A 19,667-nucleotide genomic window follows, 5' to 3' on the forward strand; every position below is an offset into this window, starting at 1 on the left:
AAAATGGTTCAAATGACTCTGAGCAGAACTTAGAACTACTTAAACCTAACTAACCTAAGGACATCACACACATCCGTGCCCAAGGCAGGATTCGAACCTGCGACCGTAGCAGTCGTGTGGTTCTGGACTGAAGCGCCTAGAACCACTCGGCCACAGTGGCCGGCTCGATGTTGCTGCTCGTGTTATACATTGTCGCAGCTGACTGATGTTCCCCTTTAATGTAATCCCATACACATAAATCCATTGGGGTTAAATCAGATTATTGTGGTAGCCAGGATATTGTTTCACTATATCCAGTTCTAGTCAAACAGTCCTACACAGAACTCACCCAATTTCTTTGTCACTTGCTTTTAAAAAATTGCAACTGTTCCAGTTTGTAGCGTTCGACTGAAAGGCCTTTCCATATCATCTTCCACACTACCACTTTGCAAATTCAACTCCGAGCTGCTGCATCTTGATTTACATAGGCAACAAATGTGAGGCTGCCAAAGTTGTTCAATTGCAGCATCAGCGACTGCTGGCTGAACCTGCAACTGGTTTTATATCACTGTACCAGTTAATAACAGTTTGTCTGTGAAGTAGTGGCTTGCAATACTTAGTCCTGAATTATCTCTGAATTTTAGTAGTGGATTTGGAGTCATGAAACCATAAAACAACACTGTGCATGCTCTGAATTGCAATATGACCCCGTGATGACTGCTGAAACAACTCATTCGCATATACCACCTAGTGGAAACATCAGGAACTAACAGCGTTAGGCAGGGAATAAAACTATGATGTGCTGCATTCAGCACAGTATCAAACATTTCTGTAAGTTATTTACCCTTTTCAAAATGTTGTTGTCTCAGACTGGTTTGATGCAGCTCTCCATGCTATTCTATCCTGTGCAAGCTTCTTCATCTCCCAGTACTTACTGCAACCTACATCCTTCTGAATCTGCTTAGTGTATTCATCTCTTGGTCTCCCTCTACGATTTTTACCCTCCATGCTGCCCTCCAATGCTAAATTGGTGATCCCTTGATGCCTCAGAACATGTCCTACCAACCGGTCCCTTCTTCTTCTTGTCAAGTTGTGCCACAAACTGCACTTCTCCCCAATCCTATTCAATACCTCCTCATTAGTTATGTGATCTACCCACCTAATCTTCAGCATTCTTCTGTAACACCACATTTCGAAAGCTTCTATTCTCTTCTTGTCCAAAATATTTATCATCCATGTTTCACTTCCATACAAGGCTACACTCCATACAAATACTTTCAGAAACGACTTCCTGACACTTAAATCTATACTTGATGTTCACAAATTTCTCTTCTTCAGGAACGCTTTCCTTGCCATTGCCAGTCTCCATTTTATATCCTCTCTACTTCGACCATCATCAGTTATTTTGCTCCCCAAATAGCAAAACTCCTTTACTACTTTAAATGTCTCATTTCCTAGTCTAATTCCCGCAGCATCACCCGATTTAATTTGACTACATTCCATTATCTTCGTTTTGCTTTTGTTGATGTTCATCTTATACCCTCCTTTCAGGACACTGTCCATTCCGTTCAACTGCTCTTCCAAGTCCTTTGCTGTCTCTGACAGAATTACAATGTCATCGGCAAACCTTAACGTTTTTATTTCTTCTCCATGGACTTTAATACCTACTCCGAATTTTTCTTTTGTTTCCTTTACTGCTTGCTCAATATACAGATTGAATAACATCGGGGACAGGCTACAACCTTGTCTCACTCCCTTTCATGCCCCTCGACTCTTATAACTGCCATCTGGTTTCTGTACAAATTGTAAATAGCCTTTCGCTCCCTGTATTTTACCCCTGCCACCTTTAGAATTTGAAAGAGTATTCCAGTCGACATTGTCAAAAGCTTTCTCTAAGTCTACAAATGGTAGAAATGTAGGTTTGCCTTTCCTTAATCTATTTTCTAACATAAGTCATAGGGTCAGTACTGCTTCACGTGTTCCAACATTTCTGCGAAATCCAAACTGATCTTCACCGAGGTCGGCTTCTACCAGTTTTTCCATTCGTCTATAAAGAACTCGCGTTAGTATTTTGCAGCTGTGACTTATTAAACTGATAGTTCGGTAATTTTCACATCTGTCAACACCTGGCTTTCTTTGGGATTGGAATTATTATATTCTTCTTGAAGTCTGAGGGTATTTCGCCTGTCTCATACATCTTGTTCACCAGATGGTAGATAGATCACTTATGTATGACTGCCCTATAAAAACCTTGCGTATTGATCATTAGTGAAGTAAGTAGAGATCTTCATTGTAGGCCATTTTGTAGGCTATGAGAACAGTGTGATCTGAGCATAGGCATCTACTGCCACATGCCTCTGGAGACCCACTGAGTACTTCGACTCCATGCCTCAGACAGTAGCTGTAGCATTGTGTTTGGAAGATATAGATCAACATGTTATTAATCAGGTGTGTATTCTATTTGGTGCATGTAATTTAGGTGTAAATATTAAGAATACGTATGTCTTAATTCAACAGGGATTAGTGTGTTTTCACTTTCAGTTGTCAGAACATGGTATCGTGTATGGTTCACTTATTCTGTAAGCAGCAATGAATATGAACTTTCATTACATTACAACTGAATTATCCAGTATCAACCTACAATTACATACTTAACCAACCTACAGGAAAAATAAAGAATCAATTTGATGAGCAGCAATAATGAAAATTCATGGATGGAACAATACTTAAAATAAGGTGTAGGTCATCAGAGATGTGAGGCACAGACTCATGCAACAGAAAAGCAGTTAACACTTTTCTGCTGTTGCGCACATTCCAAGCAGAGTTTTTCTGGTGGAAAACCACAGCATCACAGATATTCATTGCTGCTTTCAGAATGTCTGCACAGACCTGGCAGTGAACAAAAGCAAAGTGAGTCATTGAAAAATGCGTTACATCAATCCCCCCCCCCCCCAGATATTTCTTTATTTTGTTGGTTATCCCTTCAACAGTCTACTCTCCAATTTGCTCGTTCCTAATCTGGGTTTGGCAGGTGCAACATTTCACTGTTCTTAGAAATATCATTTCACCTGCTAGCATTTTAATCTTATCCCCATGTGTGAGAACCCAGCCGAGATATCACTGCAATAATTTTAGACAACTATTTTTGTTTGCTTTCAAACTGTTCTTTAAGGTTTTTTTAATAGTGCCTCATATATACTGAAACTGATGAAGTTTGTTGTCCACATCTATTATGGTGACAACCTAATTGATTTCCCAAACAATTAAAACTGTTGACTTGCTAAATCTTTGTTATTGACAATTTTTATCCTTTTGGCTCAACTTCTTTAAATACCATTACCTTCTTTCTATTGAGATTTCCATGTTGTGTTCTTAGCCCACCACATGCAACTTAGGTATGGGACATTGTAATTTCATTTCATCACCAAACAAAATCTGATAGTCTGCAAAATGCAGGCATTTATTGTCCCATACTCTGATATGTGTAACTCAGGATGTCCTTGTTTCTATATCTTACAATGTCATCAATGTAGATACTGAATAACTTCAGTGATAAACTGTCCAACATCCTGACTCACAGTGTTGTGATCAGGTGACACTAATTTTGTCTCACCACAACTGAGTGTTCTTCAAACTCTTTCATGCTGTGGCACATCAAACTTTAACACATGAAATATTAGTTCACTTTATTACATAAATGAATAAAGATTTACTTACCTTTGACACAGTTCTTTGCCACTGGAGTTCTGGATAATTCACAACTGCCTTAGACTAGCAAAGCATCACTTGAACTATTTAACAAACTTTCACAAGCTGTAATATGGTTGCAAATTGAACAGTGATCCAAATATTGAATGAATTTCTTTCACCTCATGTCTATGGTCACTAATTTTTTTGTCATCGGACTACCAGTTTCAGTCTATAATGACATCTTCAGATCTATTTTATAAAAACATGTCCTAATAAACAGGAGCCATAGTGGTATTGTCAAATGCTACACACAAAATCAGTGCCAGCATTGTCAAATATATATAAATAATAGTGTATACAAATCATCTTCACAACATGACCTGTGTACACTAATTTATATACAGGGTGTCCCAAAATAATGTACTCTCTCTTTGAAACAGAATACCTCTAATTAAAGGCGACAGAAACACAATTTTATGGGTAATAATTTAGAAGGTAGTGAAAGACAATGCTTTCTTTCATTTCAGGATTGTCAGTAAACATGGCATTATCATTTGAACAACAGAAATGGATGCTAAAGTGTTACTGGGTCTATGTATTGTTTGGGTAATGACATTTCTCTAGTATGTTTTAATATTATAATAATTTATTTACATCAGTGCTTAGTACACCAATTTACAATATTCAAGCTATTCCAGTACATATAACTATAGCATTTTAAAAAGGCATATTTCTGAAAATTTGAGACATCCATGTCTCATGTAATTAAATAAGGACTACAACAGCAACAAAATCTTACAATTTTTACAGTCATATTTTACACAACACAAAATTAAAGTGTTGCCTCACAGCTATCAGTAATTCACTCAGCACTACGTTTGTGAACACGGGTCTGCAGACTACAGCCATAGAAGCACCTAGATCAGGTTGCCACTATTTCTTTCAGTCGTCTCCCCTTACGTTCGGGAAGTCAGGCTGATATTCTGTTTTTTCCTCGGTGTATACTTCCGCCTCGACTTATTCAATTTTTTGTGTTTTGCCGGTTATACTTGTGGACTTTTAGGCACCACAGTACGACCAGCCTGTTAATCGGTGGCTTTTCCTGGCCGGAATGTCCTCTGCACAAGAATCTGAAAAATATCCTGCATTAAACATAACTTGTAATTTTTTACAATTCCTTGTCATTCTTGTGATTTTTTACTTGCTATTTTATTCTCTGAAAGTTGCCGTGCATTCTAGCTATTGATAAATGCAAAACATAAACGGCGGAGATGTCGAGTCAAAGATAGGCACAACGAAAAGACTGCTACACATGTAAGCTTTTGGCCAGAAGGCCACCTTATGAAGTAGAAAACACACACATGAGCGCAACTCACACGTGCACGACCACTGTCTCCGGCCACTGCAGCCAGAGTGCAGGTGCAACTGTAATTTGGTGCAGTGGGGAGGGGGCGGGATAGCAAGGTAGGGGTGGAGGAAGGTGAATTGCTTCCTATGGGAGGGTGAAAGGACATGGCAGGACTCCTGGCTGCAGTCGGGAGGCTAAGTAGTGGGTAAGGGGGAGGGGGGGGGGGGGAAGGAGAGAAGTAGCGCAGGGAGAGAAGTAGCGCAGGGAGAAAAATATTAGTGGGGGCCTCAGTGGAATACACGGCTGTGTAGTGTTGGACTGGGTGCAGAGACTGGGACGGGTAAGTGGATGACAGGGACTAGTGAAGAATTGGGGTTTATTAGTATCATAACGTACATAATGTGGTCGAATTAAGTCGGGTGATGCTGAGGGAATTAGATTAGGAAATGAGACACTTAAAGTAGTAAAGGAGTTTTGCTATTTGGGGAGCAAAATAACCTATGACAGTCGAAGTAGAGAGGATATAAAATGTAGACTGGCACTGGCAAGGAAAGCGTTTCTGAAGAAGAAAGTATAGATTTAAGTGTCAGGAAGCCGTTTCTGAAAGTATTTGTATGGAGTGTAGCCTTGTATGGAAGTGAAACATGGACAATAAATAGTTTGGACAAGAAGAGAATAGAAGCTTTCGAAATGTGGTGCTACAGAAGAATGCTGAAGATTAGGTGGGTAGATCACATAACTAATGATGAAGTATTGAACAGAATTGGGGAGAAGAGGAGTTTGTGGCACAACTTGACAAGAAGAAATCGGTTGATAGGACATGTTCTGAGGCATCAAGGGATCACAAATTTAGCATTGGAGGGCAGCGTGGACGGTAAAAATCGTAGAGGGAGACCAAGAGATGAATACACTAAGCAGATTCGGAACGATGTAGGTTGCAGTAAGTACTGGGAGATGAAGCTTGCACAGGATAGAGTAGCATGGAGAGCTGCATCAAACCAGTCTCATGACTGAAGACAACAACAACAACATCATACATAATCAAAAATCATTTGATTCAGGTACAGGAGACATCAAAAGTTTGGTAAAATTTACCGTAAACTTAGAAAGCTTATGTTTACATACAGCATAATAATAATAATAATAATAATAACAATAATAATAATAACAACAATAATAATAATAACAACAATAATAATAATAACAACAACAACAATAATAATAGTATCTAAAAATCTAACACTAAATTACCCTAGCTCAAATTATCATGTCGTCCTCTAAAAATTCTTCTATCAAATAGTAGCATTTCTCTCCCAGAGTCTAATGTAGCCTTATTTTTTAGTATCTCTGGCTAAACATTAAATATATTTTTGCCCATTAATTTGTTATATATTGTCATCCCCATATACTATGGAACCCGTTCATATAATTTCAATTTGTGTGGGAAGCATAAAATTATTTTTATTTCTTGTGTTGTATGTGTGGTTAAAATGATTTTCCTCAAATTTTTGCCTGCTGTGTAGGAAGATAGTTTCATAAATGTACACTCCTGGAAATTGAAATAAGAACACCGTGAATTCATTGTCCCAGGAAGGGGAAACTTTATTGACACATTCCTGGGGTCAGATACATCACATGATCACACTGACAGAACCACAGGCACATAGACACAGGCAACAGAGCATGCACAATGTCGGCACTAGTACAGTGTATATCCACCTTTCGCAGCAATGCAGGCTGCTATTCTCCCATGGAGACGATCGTAGAGATGCTGGATGTAGTCCTGTGGAACAGCTTGCCATGCCATTTCCACCTGGCACCTCAGTTGGACCAGCGTTCGTGCTAGACGTGCAGGCCGCGCGAGACGACGCTTCATCCAGTCCCGAACATGCTGAATGGGGGACAGATCCGGAGATCTTGCTGGCCAGGGTAGTTTACTTACACCTTCTAGAGCACGTTGGGTGGCACGGGATAGATGCGGACGTGCATTGTCCTGTTGGAACAGCAAGTTCCCTTGCCGGTCTAGGAATGGTAGAACGATGGGTTCGATGACGGTTTGGATGTACCGTGCACTATTCAGTGTCCCCTCGACGATCACCAGTGGTGTACGGCCAGTGTAGGAGATCGCTCCCCACACCATGATGCCGGGTGTTGGCCCTGTGTGCCTCGGTCGTATGCAGTCCCGATTGTGACGCTCACCTGCGCGGCGCCAAACACGCATACGACCATCATTGGCACCAAGGCAGAAGCGACTCATCGCTGAAGACGACACGTCTCCATTCGTCCCCCCATTCACGCCTGTCGCGACACCACTGGAGGCGGGCTGCACGATGTTGGGGCGTGAGCGGAAGACGGCCTAACGGTGTGCGGGACCGTAGCCCAGCTTCATGGAGACTGTTGCGAATGGTCGTCGCCGATATCCCAGGAGCAACAGTGTCCCTAATTTGCTGGGAAGTGGCGGTGTGGTCCCCTACGGCACTGCGTAGGATCCTACGGTCTTGGCGTGCATCCGTGCGTCGCTGCGGTCCGGTCCCAGGTCGACGGGCACGTGCACCTTCCGCCGACCACTGGTGACAACATCGATGTACTGTGGAGACCTCACGCCCCACGTGTTGAGCAATTCGGCGGTACGTCCACCCGGCCTCCCGCATGCCCACTATACGCCCTCGCTCAAAGTCCGTCAACTGCACATACGGTTCACGTCCACGCTGTCGCGGCATGCTACCAGTGTTAAAGACTGCGATGGAGCTCCGTATGCCACGGCAAACTGGCTGACACTGACGGCGGCGGTGCACAAATGCTGCGCAGCTAGCGCCATTCGACGGCCAACACCGCGGTTCCTGGTGTGTTGGCTGTGCCGTGCGTGTGATCAATGCTTGTACAGCCCTCTCGCAGTGTCCGGAGCAAGTATGGTGGGTCTGACACACCGGTGTCAATGTGTTCTTTTTTCCATTTCCAGGAGTGTATATGGAGAGTACAGTTAGGATTTGCAGTTGTTGAAATAATGGGCAATAAGATTCTGTTTTCTGTCTGGTACACATATCTGATAAGTTTTTCTGAAGTTTCAGTGTACGAGTTACTCTACTTGAACTTCCCCAGAAAATTTTACCATACCTAATAACAGATTAAAAATAACTATGGTATGCTATTTTTTGTGTACTCGTGTCGGTAGAATTTGCAATTATCTGCATTGCAAATGCAAAACTGCTTAGTTTATTTGATAAGGAGTCAATATGTGTGTTCCAGTTCAAGTTCTTGTCCATATTTACTCCTAGGAATTTGACAGTGTGAACTTCTTCCATAAGTTGATTATTGCATAGTATTTTAAGCTCTGCACAGTTTGAGTGTTTGGTTTGGAAATGTACCATATGGGTTTTTGCAATGTTCAGTTTCACCCATTTCACTGGAACCAGTTTTCTAGGGTATCCAGTGTGCTCACAATGAAGCTTGGAATTTTTTCTGCATCACCATCTTCAATTGAGGCCAGAGAGGCTACAGGAACACGGGATGTGTTGCAGGGAGAGTTCTCACCTGGAGAGTTCAGAAAAGTGCGAGAGTGGGTGACGAAGCACAACTTCTTGCTGTTATGCCCCAGCACTGGTCAGACGACAACCCTGAAAATAGACAAAAAAAATCTTCTTGTGATTGTTTCCTAACTAACGATATAAAGCCCATGTAGTGGATAATGACTCTTTATAATCGATGCATCAATCTTAAAACACTGGAATGTACAATTAACAACTTGAAGATATATCCAAGGATCAATCAACTTCAAGTCTGAACTAACTGAACCGTTTTACATTGAATACCCAATATGTACTTGAATTGTTGAGAAATCCATGGCAGGCTCCAGGATGGGCTCCATACTGTGCTGCACGGCATGGAAAAAGGACTTACTGTACAATGACATAAGCATTTTGTAAGGAGACCTTGTCGTATCATCACATGGTGGCCAAGAAGTACCTCAAACGTAAAAGTTAACACCAAACGGAAACAGCATCACAGTAATATCTTAACAACCAAACACCAATTATATTTTAGCCAAACATAGTCTGAAATATCTGTACTTTGTCAATTGCATAAAACCAGGCTTGTCCTTTTTTAAACACAAAGCTGGTGTTGATGGGTGAAACACAATGGCTAGCCAAAGTTGAAGCCAGGAGAGTTACGGGAATGTAGGACATATTGTAATCAGAAAAGCCAGTGTTGGTAGGAAGGATACAGAGATGCAGGCCGTGAAGCAGTCATTTAAGTGAAGCACATCATGTTGGGCAACACGTTCAGCTGTCTCTCAGCCACAGTTAGTCTCTGGCCATTCATGCAGACAGGCATCTTGTCAATTGTCACACCCATGTAGACTGCATAACAGGGGTTGCAGCTTAGTTTGTAGATCACCTGATTGCATTCACATTTAGCTGTGCCTCTGATGGGATAGGTGATGCTTGTGATTGGATGCAGTAGCTGGTGATGGGAGGATGTATGGAACAGGTTTCACATATAGGACAATTGCAGGTATGTGAGCCAAGAGACGAGGCTCGGTCGGAGTAGGGACGGACGAGATTATTGTGTAGGTTCAATGGGTGGCAGGATATCACTGTGGGAGGGGTGGGAAGGGTAGTGAGTAGGACATTCCTCATTTCAGGGGATGAGAGGTAGCTGAAATCCTGGCAGAGAAAGTGATTCAATTGCTCCCAGCCCTAGGTGGTGCCGAGTCACAAGGTGAGTGCTCTTTTGTGGCCAGACAGTGGCTATGTGGGAGGTGACTGGAGAGAGATGGCACCACACATCTGTTTCTGTACAAGGCTGGGACAATGCTTCCTATCAACACCAGCTTTTCTGAATTGCACAGATGGGAGCTACCCCTGGAACATATCCTCTGTCCCCGTAACTCGCCTGACCTCAACCTTCACCAGTCCCATCCTCCACCTACTTATCACCTTCCCTACCCCCACTGCAGCACTATACAGCCTTCTATTCTGCCAACAGTCAGGTGCAGTTGGAGTCCCAGACCGGCTACAGTGGCCAGAGACAGTTGTCACACCTACGTGTGTGAGTTGTCTGCCTATCACGCAATGTCTCCTCTATACAGTGCGTAGGAAGCTATTTTTCATAAAATAGTTAGTCCATTTTGGACTTTCCACTGTTTAAAAAGATATATGGTTCTACGCTAAATTGTTTTATGGGACGAGGGAAGGAGGCATCGATCACGTGATTTCAATGTCATACTACAGAATGATGCTTTGAAATAGTGCTTTGCATGAGAAACTTTAGTGGGCAGTTTTAGACCTTAAAAATACGACTTAAAATATATTTTTTAGAGAAAAAAGGTTGTGGTTACTGTAAGTGAGGATCAGATGTCCCTACCTATATACGAGTCACTTATTTTTTGCTAATTTTTTCTGTCAACTTGTCCCATTTATCTCAAAAACAAACTCCAAAATTGATAAAAATTGCTGGTTTCATGTACTAGACAACAAAGTTTCATTATTGTCTACATCGGCTATTCGTAGCAGGTGTGCGCTAGATTCCAATGTGTAAATCGTATGGCAATGACGTCACGAGTGAGCAGGCAACACCAATGGACACTTCATCGAGGTGAGTGAATATTTAACTTCCACAAGTGTGAGATGAATGCAAAACATGGAAGTTGGAGTTAAGTTTGAGCAAATGTGACTCAATCTAGGGCTGCAGATTACAAATGCAGATAAACTGCAGCCTAGAAAGTGCAACAAATCTGGTGTGTAAACTACGTCAGATTCGCCTGTTTCTTCAGCATTCGAGTATTTGGTTTGAAGCTAAACTTCACAGAATTCACACGTGATAGCAAAACTGCACATTCTGACAAATTATATACATTTGATGATGCGAGGAAATTCTGCATTGAGCCACGGTCTTCTGATCAGTCTGGGTTGTTTTCGGGGCTGCAAAAAATTAAATGAACCAGACATTAGGAAAAGTACGCAAATTGTACTTCAGTAAAGAAAATATAAACTTGTTCTTTTGTAGATTTGAAGTAAACTGGCCACTGGATCATTGTATTACAAGTTCTAAAAATCCTGAGACATTTCTTGAAAATTTCGAAGAGTGGTAAAAGCAACAAATTAAATGCCACGTAAAAAATTCATTCTGAACGGCACAAATCAAAGGCAGTATCATCAGTCATCAACTCTTAACTTTACATCATAGCTGGCAAACCACAAATCTCCAAAATTAAGTTTGGTGACATCCTTATATCAGAAGACTTCAATGAGCTTTTTAAAAACAGTTTATAAATATATCAAAATTAAATGTGGATGTAAGAGGTTACTTAGATAATGTCCATAACTTCATTTCAATCAGGATAGTACAGTAGTTCTAATGAAATTTGAAAGCATTACAGCTAAATATTTAGAAAACTAATATTATCATTAGAAAATAAAAACTCTTCTTGATGAAATGATAATACCCACTAAAATAATTAATACAGATTCTAGCACAATGTCAGACCCCTATACCAATTAATGGATCAGTCTTTCGAAGAAATGGTTTCCCAGATGCTCTAAAGTATGCAGTAGCAAAGCTGTTATTCAACAAAGGCTCAAATGAAACTGTAGAAAACTACTGAAAATCCAGGATGGAATGTAACAATACGAGAGAAAGAAAGTTGCTACTCACCATATAGCAGATATGCTGAGTCGCAATAGGCACAAGAAAAAGATTCACACAATCATAGCTTTACACGCACACACCCATGCAAGCGCAACTTGCACACACGTCTGTAGTCTCAGAGAGCTGAAACTACACTGCCTGTGTGTGTGTGTGTGTGTGTGTGTGTGTGTGTGTGTGTGTGTGTGTGTGTGTGTGTGTGTGTGTGTGTGCGCGCGTGCTGCTGACAAAGGCCTTAATGGCCGTAAGCTATGATTGTGTGAATCTTTTTCTTGTGCCTATCACGACTCAGCATCTCCACTATATGGTGAGTAGCAACTTTCCTTCTCTCGTATTGTAGAAAACTACTGACATTTAGGTCTTCTATCATCTCAAAAATATCTGAAAACTTGTTGCAACTCTCGTCTAAAATTTCATAGCAAAATCAACGAGTGAGATGGCACACTGGATTCATGTTTGGGAGGATAATGGTTCAAATCTGTGTCTGGTCATTCAGGGTTAGGTTTTCCACAATTTCCTCAAATCACTCCAGGCAAATGCCAGAACAGTTCCTTTGAAAGGGCACAACCAATTTCCTTCCCCATCCTTTCAACAGCCCAAAATTGAGCTCAGTCTCTAATGACCTCGATGCCTTAAGGCTGTAATCGGAAATACGGAAGCGTCCGATCCCGCCCATCTGCTTTGACCCATGACTTCACAAATATGGCGGAAACGACCATAAACCACGATTCCAATATGGTGCATATAAAGTCGTTACGTACACATTATGAGGACGAAAATACATCAAAAAACAAACACACACACTTTCCACAAAAAGCCTAATGACACTAACAGGACAAGCACAGGAAATGGGGTGTTTTTGGGTGGGGGCAAACTAAATACAAACAAATTTAGACACCCACCTCCATACAAAACCACAAAAAACGCCGAAAAAAAACAGACATCACAAAACTCCCCACACTAAACACAATATCATCTGGAATCGGACACTTCATTTGACCTACATAGCTCAACAGCAGATCCCGATCCCATAAATTAGGATGAAACACTTCCCTTGGCCTATATAGCTCAAACATCTCCCGATACCAATAGCAACACACACACCTACACATTGGGATCGAACACTTCCCTTGACCTGTGCACTGTTAATTTTATCCGTCATAACCATTCCTGAACAAAAACAACAACTGATTAATTTTACTAAAATTACCACACGACGTAAAGCGGACAACACTAAATTAACCTTCACACAAATTCGTGAACTCACTGAAACGAATTCCGCTACAAACACAGCCGACGCTAACAATTCTGGATAATGAGCAAAAGCAAACTGAGGCCATTGCACCACACAAACGAAAACCCTGAACAAACCACCAGAGAGCACAACAAATGGCAACACAACGATGTTTACTAACACGCTCCGCGCCGTCATTACGTCACACACGACAACACCCTTACATCACGGGCGAAAGCCGACGCGTGAGATCGGACGCTTCTGTCGACCCCTGTAATCTTCCTCGGCTTCTGTAGTTGTGGGGTGAGGGTGGGGTACTAGTATCCTTGTCTAGGGCTGAGGATTGGGCTATGTAAGTTAATCCTAGTTTTGGATACCATGAACTTATGATGTGTTTTGTATGATTTTGTCTTTTTTTGCAGTTTCTATTTTTTGTTGTGTTCGATCTCTAACTGTTGTATTTACTATTGAATTTTAAGTTTGCCTCCTCCCCCACACCCAAAAAATGTTTCCCACGGTTGTTCCACTAATTTCATTGGGTTTAGTCACTGAATTGCTTTGCATGTTATTTGTACTTTTGCAGGTGTTAGGATCAATGTTTTGGTGGCCATGTTGGATACGCTCAAAATACAGGTTTTCAGCACGGTGAGGTCCCTCATCACAGTAGATGAGTGATATCCCAGTCTCCAGTAAGCCCAAGAAAATTACATCCCAACCTTGTGCAAAAATGTCATTCAGTAACTATTTTTAAATAATGATACAGCTTTCTTTGCTGGCTAATGTAATTAACTTGTACTGACGGCTATAAATTAAGATTAATTGTAGTTTTCTTTGACACATTATATGTGTCTCCACTACGGCCTATAATAACCAACGGAAAACCCAGGATGGAATAATGGGCCTGGCCTCGGCAGACAGAGACTGTCGTCTTGTGTGTGTAATTCTGATAAACGTGTTTTCGGCTAAATGCTTATGTGTGACAGTCTTTTCTTATGCCTATCTGCAACTCAACATCTCCACTATAAGGACCTATATTACTTATACTGATGAGTCCCCTGTACATTAAATCCATGGTTTATATACTGTACATAATCAGATAACTTCTGCTTCTGCTGTCTAGTGCTTCAGGAATCTTAACGGCACTAAGACAGTGCCAGTCATGTGAGATGTAGCTAGGCTGTAAATTTTCCACCATAACAATGTTGTGCAATGGAGGATTTAATAATTCCCGCAACAACCCACTAACCCAGTGTGCAGCCTGAATTCTAAAATGGGTGGTACGCGTCAGTGTCCCAGAGAGTTCACTGCTGAATTTATAGAAATACACAGAAGTCACAAGCATTAGTGGAAAGTTAAGGGCAAGAAATACTGTGGTTGGGTAAGAAGGCACCTGCCTACAATTAATGCAGAAAATGAAAGCAGCTGTATCAGTGACAAACAAGGCAAAAATAAAATAATCATTAACTAAAATTTTAAAAAAATTTGGGCACTGTTTGCCACAAAGAGCTAAATAATGAAATCGGAGGTACTTTAGGTGTCATCATGAGATCCTCCTCCATAATAGTGTATTTAGCTTTGCTTGGACAGGAGTCGAAATATTCCTAGTCTTTATAATTATCCCTGCTGACAGAAATCTTAACAGCACTATCTTCTCAGTCATATGAGATGTAACTTTTCCAACTGTTTTCCACCATAATAATGTGGTGCAATGGGTGGACTTAATAATTCCCACAGAGAGCCACTAATCCTTTATTAGACAACCTAGAAGTTCCACTGCAAATATTGCGGGAATGTACAAGTGGGTGATGTGCAGTTTTCAGAGAGTGGATTGGTAGTCAGGGGCTCATACTGTTAGCCAATAAACAGATCGTAATAACACATAGCAAGTATTTTTTGTGCAGACATACACCGTTTTAAACGGAACAATGCATGTTGACATTCACAAACTAAAAGCATGTCAGTGGTGTTTGCTGCAGGATTCTAGTTCGAGTCATCTACGAGCTATTGCATTCTGAGAAGTTCTCACACTGATAATTGTTTGTGATTTTCAACCTGCGTTGTCGCTAGGTACGATGTTACATTTTCTTACAGTGTGCAAGCGTGTTCCTTGAGGGCATTGCGACTTGCTAGTCAGTGCGTGACAGTACAAGCAGAAGGTTGAATGTTGGGATTTACCAGTGCAGAAAAAACCAACATGCTCATGTTGTATGGAGAGTTAGGAAGAAGGCAGTTCATTCTTGTACGGCACATGCGGTAAGACATCCAAACAGATATCAACCACCTTGGCAATTATTTATGAACCTCTTCGACCATTTACGTGAAACTGATACTGTAGCACCTAGACAGTGCAACAGAAGGAAACAAGTGATGACAGAAGAGAAGAAAAGTAATGTTGCTGCTGCTGTTGCAGTTGATCTGGACATTAGCACCTCTGCAATCACACAAGGAAGCAGCGTGAGTCGGGCAAGTGACCTGTGCATTTTCCATCGACATAGGTCCCATCACCATCCCTATCGTATCGTCTCCCTCAATAGCTGCATAGAAATGAATCTTGTTAACCTCTGTACATGGGCTCTAAGACAGGATACTTCAAATGTATCATATCTTGTTTATTGATGGCACCACATTTATCAATCACGGCCAGATAAACTGTAGGAACATGCTCTATTGGTCTGCTGACAACCCCCGTACACTTCGCTGGGTAGAAAGTGTCTATGAAGTGTAAACCTGTGGTGTGATAGAATGAACCATGAGCTCATAGGCCCATTTTTCATAGATGGAACAGAAGCCTAACAGACGATATTTATGTCTGAAGGTACATTGTTTCGTAACTTGGAATAACAAAAGCACTGCAATATTGTATTTATCCACCAACACTGGACAAGCGACTTAAGTGAAATGTCTCCCCTATACGGGAACATACATAAAGGATGTACGAGTACAAGTTGCAGACACACAGTTGATGACATATGGAAGTTTCAGTCTAGCTGTGAGTTATGCTTGGATACCCAAACAGAAAAGCATCGTGATAAGCAGAAAATACGGGTTCGAGTACAGGTGCGGCACAAATTTTCATTGTCGACGTTCCATTATACAGCTGATGGTTCTCCATATTAACCACGAAAGTCTTTAATGTAAGACAGATTGGGGTTGTAATCAGGTGATGTGCTGGGTATATTTGAATGCTACATCAAACAAACTACAATAACTGTGAATGGATTAATTATTTATCTTTCACCTCCCATAAGGGGAGCTCTCGATATTTCACATTCTTATTGTGATCATCCCTTTGCCATTTTTTAAAAGCTCACTGCCACTGTGAAAGAACTAAACCTATGGGGAAAACCAGGACAAACATAAGTTATGAACCCTCATTCACTCATGACCCTTCTAAGCCTAGAATTGTTGGAGCAGTTAGCATTTGAAAGGAAACATAAGACGAGTTCTATCAGACGAGTAAACACTAGCCTTACCATGTTTGTCAGTTGTTAAATGATGCCACTTCTTTGCATGCTTAAAGGAAAGAATGGTATGTATTAGAGAGCAGGATTGGCAGAGGTGCCTACAAACAGGCTTGGATAGAGACCGGCACCATTTGTTAACTGGGCCAGTGTTACTGTTTTAAATAATATTAACTCACAGAGGCCAGCATTATTAATTTATTATGCATGCATAATGCACATACCAAGTAAATTGATCCAGATAAGCTTATTAAGACCATGTTACTATCATGAAATCTCTTCTCATACCACTGACACTTCACAACCCTTCGATGTTTTGTTGCTATAAACGACAGCCTGTGATACAACTCCTCTGATATTGGTACTAATAGAATTATTGAAGTAAGTTTGATTTTGCAGTGTGGCTTTAATGCTCGTCAACAGGCACAAATACACCAAATCAAAAAACAGCATACACAGATTATAGACTGGTTAGGTCCAATTCCCTCCCCCCCCCCCCCCCAAAAAAATTTTTAGGGTCAACGGAAGCATCCGATTCCACCCGTCTGCTTTGACCCTCTGACATAAGGGTATTCTCTCTCGGTCTCAGTGTGTGTGTGTTTATAGGGGGGGGGGGGGGGGGAATTCGTTTGTGGTAAGTAACTTTTTTGTCTATTTTGTCGAGTTGTAATATTTTGTGTATTTAATGCGTTTTAATTTACGCAGAAATGTTTGAGTTTTATATTTTTTGACGTATTGTGGTTTTGTTTTTCATAGTTGTAGGTGTTTGTTTTTTCGTATCAGTAGTTATAGTTGACCTATATAGGTCAAGGGAAATGGCCGATCCCAATTTTCATGTTTTTTATATGTAGGTATAGGTGTTTTGGTACTGTCAGCTGTGGTCCCAATTTCAGTAGTTTTTGCTGTAGGCGTTGGTGTTTTGGTATCTTCAGATGCCGTTGACTTAGATAGATCAAGGGATGTGTGTGATTCCCGTAGACTTTGGAATTCCTGCAGATTTCATCTTGCGTGTTTTAGGATCGTGGTTTTTTCCTGTTACATTTAGCCTTTCCCCTCCCTAAAACCCCCAATTTCCCGCAGATGTCCCGATAGTTTGTAATTTTGGAGGGTATGTATTTTCGCGTTTGTTGCCTATGGTATAGGCGCCATATTGGAGACGCATAGACTAGACATTTCCGCCATATTGGCGACGTCATGGTTCAAAGCAGACGGGTGGAATCTGACATTCCCCAATTTCCCGCGGTTGTCCCGATAGTTTGTATATTTGGAGGGAAGTGTTATTTATACGTATTTTCATGTTTGTTGTTGTGTGTATGTAGTGGTATCATAAGTGCCATATTCGAGACGTCCAGAAAAGCCATTTCCGCCATATTGGTGACGTCATGGGTCTATGCAGACGGGTCGATACGGACACTTCCGCATTCCCTTTCTATATGAAACTTTCATTTTATATTAGAATATTTAAAAATTATGTTGAATAAAACAAACAGTAGGTCTTAAAATGGCATGCTGAAAAACAGTGGGCCAGTTACCCCGTGCCTCCTTATCCTTATGTTCATATATTACATTTTGGTATTACGAACAGCCATTTGACACCCCTTCTCATTAAAGAAGCAAAAATTTATTTTATAGGCGTCCTACTCTGTTATTAGTTGGTACTGTAGTCGTGCGAATATTGTCGGGCAGAAGTATCGGCAGCAAAAAGTTATTGCTTGTAGGTCCTGGTCGTGTCACGAAACTAGCGACAATAGTCACTGGGTAATTTATTGGCGGCATATTTAATTTCCAATTTACTGCGTGCAATATCTCTTCCTCAGCCCAAACTATTCTTTTCTTACTCAGCACGAAGCATTCACTTCTTTCTGTTCTAATGTAAGGTATTCTACTGCACTCGTGCCGAACAGACATTTAATTTAGGCGATTGTCAAAAATTTGCATTAGAACCGCTGAACATTTTCCCAAAGTCAGATTTTGCTCCACTTCTACTAGAACTCGTGAGTTTTGACAGTTAATCACTCGATATCTCAAAATTTAAAAACGACTGCTTGTGTTTCTCGTTGGCTAACACGCGGTATTATTTTCGTTTTAATTTTACAGATTTCGCTTGCGTTCTGACACTAAATAGAACACAAAGGGAGACCAAATGGCCGCAGGTTCGAAAGACCCTTGGGAGAGCATCGCACAGATGCTGAAAAATCCTCAACAGGCAGATATTTACAAAGATACACGCAAACTATTCCGCAAAAACCTTCTCGTTTCATAACTAGCTCTAAGTAAGTAATCGAGGAAATATATCCCAAGCCCCTACGTATCTCCCCCATGATGGCCGCGAAGACAAGATGGTCTACTTACAACGCACAAAGACGCATTTGTGTAATCGTTCTTTCCAGGCTCGTACGTAATCATACAAGAAGCAACCCGAAAAATGCGTTGTACACATCAGCCAAGAATTTCATGGTGGTTTGCAGACTACGGACGTCGATAAAACGAACGTGACCCTTGATGCCAAGTTACATCACAGATTATTCACCTAAACCTCTTCGATTTGCAGAACCATACACTAAATATCATCATTATTAGCACCATTATACAATTCTTTGGCGTGCTGTTTCTTTACTACATTTAAATTCGTACCTTGAAACGTCTTTGATGCGCAGCGACGCAGCCTCAACGGGCGCTTGACATGAACTGCGAAGGATCACCCCCCAATCAATACCTACCTTCCCGCGGTGCAGGGACTCGCTGCGCACAAAATCTGATGCTGATTGGGTGAAATTCGTGACGTCATGAGAACCGCATCGGACAGCTAACGCCATCTGATGACGTCAGTCCGTACCTTGTATTGACGCCACTCGCAGTCTTTGTTCCGCCTGAGTTTCTATGTTGTAGTTCGTGAACGAACTAATGCAAATTAACTAATCCCGGAAAGGAACTCTTCTAAGCGATTTTTCTTTTAGTAAACTATAGTTCTTTAGTTCGCTTAACCCATCGCTTCCCTTATATACTGGGAGCTACAGTGCGCATGCGCGATTCTCCCCTCGCTTGGTATTGAGCGCACTCCACTGGTCCGCTCCCCCCTAAAAAGCGCCATGACTACGAACTACGTCGGATCGGAAGACCGAAATCGCTCCATTAGTTCACTTAGTTTTGTTCATATCCAGTTCCAGTATTCTAGGCCCCACACTCGCATTCAAATTCGTCTCTGCTACATCTAAAACAGGACTGCTTTTCTTGCAATGTTTTATCAGAAAAAAAAATATTTTGGGCAATAAAAGCGGTCTTACTTATTGGTAGTTTCAGATAAAAAGTG

At 41.2% G+C, this 19,667-nt stretch overlaps 1 long non-coding RNA gene across 1 annotated transcript; it reads right to left on the reverse strand.

Moving 5' to 3' along the window:
- Positions 1–4,297: 4,297 nt before the first annotated feature.
- On the reverse strand, positions 4,298–19,060 carry LOC124554023. The gene is made up of 3 exons (XR_006968212.1): positions 18,992–19,060; positions 8,549–8,631; positions 4,298–4,799 (listed from the first exon to the last, which is right to left on the reverse strand). It is a non-coding gene; the product is annotated as an uncharacterized LOC124554023 (long non-coding RNA).
- Between the last annotated feature and the right edge of the window lie 607 nt (positions 19,061–19,667).

This window comes from Schistocerca americana, chromosome 11 (genome assembly GCF_021461395.2).
Source record: "Schistocerca americana isolate TAMUIC-IGC-003095 chromosome 11, iqSchAmer2.1, whole genome shotgun sequence".
In the NCBI taxonomy this organism is placed as follows: Eukaryota; Metazoa; Arthropoda; class Insecta; order Orthoptera; family Acrididae; genus Schistocerca; species Schistocerca americana.